The sequence below is a fragment of the Delphinapterus leucas genome, chromosome 14, assembly GCF_059928025.1.
Source record: "Delphinapterus leucas isolate spDelLeu-1000000601 "Yukka" chromosome 14, BTC_Dleu_Yukka2, whole genome shotgun sequence".
Classification (NCBI taxonomy): Eukaryota; Metazoa; Chordata; class Mammalia; order Artiodactyla; family Monodontidae; genus Delphinapterus; species Delphinapterus leucas.
The window spans coordinates 64,006,120-64,010,295 of NC_143142.1; the positions used below are offsets into that span (position 1 = coordinate 64,006,120).

At 48.7% G+C, this 4,176-nt stretch overlaps 1 non-coding gene across 1 annotated transcript; it reads left to right on the top strand.

Moving 5' to 3' along the window:
- The first annotated feature begins 355 nt into the window (after positions 1-355).
- On the top strand, positions 356-458 carry LOC115803009 (U6 spliceosomal RNA). Its single transcript, XR_004023600.1, has one exon. It is a non-coding gene; the product is annotated as a U6 spliceosomal RNA (small nuclear RNA).
- The last annotated feature ends 3,718 nt before the right edge of the window (positions 459-4,176 follow it).

Here is a 4,176-nt window from a genome sequence, read left to right on the forward strand (position 1 = left end):
GCAATATGATTCCACTTAAATAAATTTCAAAAACATTCGAAACTAAATAATATATTATTTCTGATAAATACATATGTGATAAATTATAAAGGAAAAAAGGAAACTATAACCCTAAAATTTTCCCTGGAGATGGGAAAGGAATTTGGAAGGAATGCACAGGAAGTTTCAAAGTTATTACAATGGAAATTTGATAATATTTTGAATAAAATAATAAGTGCAATATGTAAAAACAATTTCGTAACCTTACTGCACAGTAGATATATATTCATTTTATTTTTTTATATCTTTTATATGTTCATATGTGTATTCTTCCAAATGAATTTAAAATCCAATAACTATTTAAAATTTACTTGGCTCGCTTCAGCAGCACATATACTAAAATTGGAACGATACAGAGAAGATTAGCATGGCCCCTGGGCAAGGATGACACACAAATTCATGAAGCGTTCCATATTAAAAAAAATAATAATAGGGCTTCCCTGGTGGCGCAGTGGTTGAGAGTCCGCCTACCGATGCAGGGGACACGGGTTCGTGCCCCGGTCCGGAAGATCCCACATGCCGCGGAGCGGTTGGGCCCGTGAGCCATGGCCGCTGAGCGTGTGCGTCCGGAGCCTGTGCTCCGCAACGGGAGAGGCCACAACAGTGAGAGGCCCGCGTACCGCAAAAAAAAAAAAAAATAATAATAATAATTAAATAAAATGTACTGAAAACCTGATAGCTTACTGTTTTCTTGATCCAAAGAAAAGGTCCAGCAATGGCACCATGAGAAGAGAGGCCTTCCCCTGGGATTGCCATGAACGTCACTAACATCAACTTGTAGCATCCTACAAGGTCAAGTCTCTACTGACACAGCCTGACAAAGGCACAGAACTGCTAATGACCGTTGCAGCCAGGAGACCTACTCATGCCAGGGACTTAAGGCAAAACCAAGACCTTGCTCCTTTTTGCCATTTCAGTGACCCTAACAGATGTCAGCTCCAGTGTGGTCATCTCAGAATTTTTGTCCAGGTAAGAAACTTCCCCACAATCTTATGTGATACTATATGATTGAGTCACTTCCTCATTTAATACATTTTTTTGGTAACACCTCCCGTGTGCCAGACCATGGACTAATGGCTAGGGATACCAACATGGTATCATAGTATCACGGGACCAACAATGGTCCCACCCTCAGATGCTGAGAGCCTGAAAGGGCTGCAGACAAGCAAAAGGGCAAGTGCAATAGAGAATGTCCAATGCAATGATGATGTGAGCTCTGTGCATGAGAAGAGAAGATGGAAGAAGTTTTCTGGACTCAGTGGAGATCAGGGACCCCGGCCAAAGGAAGTGACCTCTAAGTTGAGGAGGCAGAGGGCTCTGTGAAGCCTTCCTCCCAGCTTCAACCTGACTTAGCTTCAGTGACATTTCATGGATCTGCCACCCAAGGATGAAGCCTTTCCTGGCTCCTGTTGTATATTCAACCTGGGGTGGTAAACCCTGTTGTTTTATACTGTGTTGTAGGGTTGTCCTACCACACAGAGGATTATGCCCTGCTTTGGATTGTCCTAAAGCAGCCAGCTTCCAGGCTGAGGAAGGACAGCTGGGCTGCTAAGCTGGGCCACAGGGAGGCTGAGAAAGCAGAGGTGCTCGTTGCCAGTGGGGAGACTAGCTCCACAGCTGTCTGTGTGGTCTTTGGCAAATCAGGTCATCCTCTGGGCCTCAGTTTCCTCGCCTGTGGAGTGGATATAAACAGTGCCTGCCTCTCAGGATAGAGTGGAGTGAAAGAGTTGGTTCAAGTGAAGTTCACTGAAAGACGCAAAGCTCAGCCTTTATTCTCAAGCCTGGCCAGGGTTCCTCAGCCCTTCTATCCCCACTTAAGCCGGAAGCTCCTCCCTTCCCACCCAAGGCCACTCTTGGCATACCCTCCACCCAGACCAGTCCCAGGCTCACTCGGTTCCCGACTCTGGACTCCCAAGATGTCTCCCAAGGGGGCTCGGAGGAAGCTGAGTGCAGAGTGGGTGGAGAGGAGGTGATCCGGCCACCCAGTCCTTCCCTTCCAGCTTTGGGCCAGCGCTGTTCTCATTCCTTGGAGGGAGAAGGCAGCTGCACCCAGATTCCAAAACCTCCTTCTGAACCCTTTCCTAGGACTTGTCCAGCAGGAAGCCGGCCCAGGCTTTCTCCTATTGCCCAAAGGATGCTATGCACCCCAGCACCACCAGGTGGCCCCAGGAAATCAGCCGCCGCCTTTATCTCCCCTCCTGGGGCTTCTGAGACAGCTTCTTATTTCAAAAGTGCAGAAGCCTAAAGCAGAAGGGACCTCAAGAGAGAGAATCCAGGCCAGGCTTCTTAACTTCTTAGGGGCCACAGACCTCTTAAAGAAACTGATGAAAACCACTGACCAATCCCCAGGAAAATGCCCCAGCACATATACTCAGTATTGTCATACAGCTTCAGAACACCCTTGGACCACACCCCACCCTGAACACATCCATGGATCTAGTAGAATTTCTTGTAACTCAGCCTAGGATTCCTGCCCCAATCTCGGCCACCTCCCTCATGATCTAGGTGATAAATGAGTCCCACGGCCCCCTCTTCCTGTGATCAGACCCATGCCCACGTTTATCCTGGTGAGACCTGGGTAAACTGCTCCACCAATGGAGCCTGAAAAGAAAGTCACCAAAGCTTAGCCTATTTGAAGGGAGGGGCTTATAAAAATGAGAAGGGACTTTGTGGTTTGAGGAATTATGGACTAATTGGTTGTCCATGAGCCCCAGGCATGAAATTTTTTTTTTTTAATCAATAACTGATGCTCCTTTTCCCAAGAGAAATCATGGCCTCATTACCACCTGCATATTAGGGCACAGATATGCGGGGCAGGGGGGTGCACTGATTGGAGAGGGAGGGAGGAGACGAGGCAGAGCTTAGGACATGGGAGAGACTCCCCCTTTCTGGTATCCTGAGGTCCCAAGGAGGTGGCGCACTAAGAGAACAGTCCCTAAATGCATCAAGTCCTCGGAGACACACCACCACCCCAGGTTGGCTGGTTTATCCCTAAAGAAACTGTAAACCGACACAGAGTCTAGGAGAAGGGGAAACGCAAAACAAAAATTAAACACTAGAGCATGATAGATGACACAAGTGAAGGAAGACCAGTAGAAACAGAGGTCCCAGTCACCTACCCTCCTTCTCCTTAGCACCTTCTATGGCAGGTAACCTGGTCCAGGAGTCAGCTCACGAGCAAGCAGGCCCTCAGTGCTGCCGTGTGTCAGGGACCCTGTCCTGTCCTTCAAGAGCTCCCAGCTGAGCAGGGAAGCCAGATGCTAGTAAAGAAATGCAGTGTGAGCCGTGCTGAGGGAAGGATCCCTTCCCGCTGGGGTGTCAGTGAGCCATCCCAGTGCGAGCAGGACTTGAGGAAATAAGGTCCTTAGAGGATGGTGAGTGAGACTACAGAATGATGGAACAGAGGCCAGAATACACGAGGTCCACGAGTGAGGGGCTGTGGGCACCTGGAAGCAACAAGACAGGACATAGAACATTTTCCACATCACCAGCCACCCATGGGCATCTTCCCACCATAGAACCTTGACTTAATTTCTGTCCACATCTTCCATTCTACCCCCTCCCCCAGCCACCAATACCCCTCACAAACACGTGTTTGGCACCACTACACTGGAGGAGACGGGAGCACACCCATCTCACATTCACGCTGTAAGTTTCTCATGTGCATCCACCACGTGCCAGGCACCACTCAAGGCACCGTTCACAGCACAAGACACACAGCAAGGCAAAGGGAAACGTCATGCCTCATCTGTTCTGGCAAAGAGCTTCTTAGGGTTCGATCTTTGTTCCCAACTCCCTCTCAGGTTCCCACATGCCTCAGTTTATCAGCTGAGGGGAGGAACCGTTGGGTCCAAGCTGAGTCAAAGTGCTCACCACTGGGCCTATCGGTAGCTGAGACTGGGATGAGACAATAAGTCCTAACACAACTTCGTGGATGGCGTTGAGAAGTAATTCGGAGCAGACGGCAAAGTGACTGGTGTCCAGCGTGGGCCCTTGGAGACCTAGTCCAACCTCTCATTTTTCAGAGGCAATGAAGGTACAAGTCAGATGGTGCCCTGCCTACTGAATTCATGATTAAATTCAAGGAATCATAGAGCACTTGGCAAGGGCATTCATCAATCAGAATATCTAGTGGAT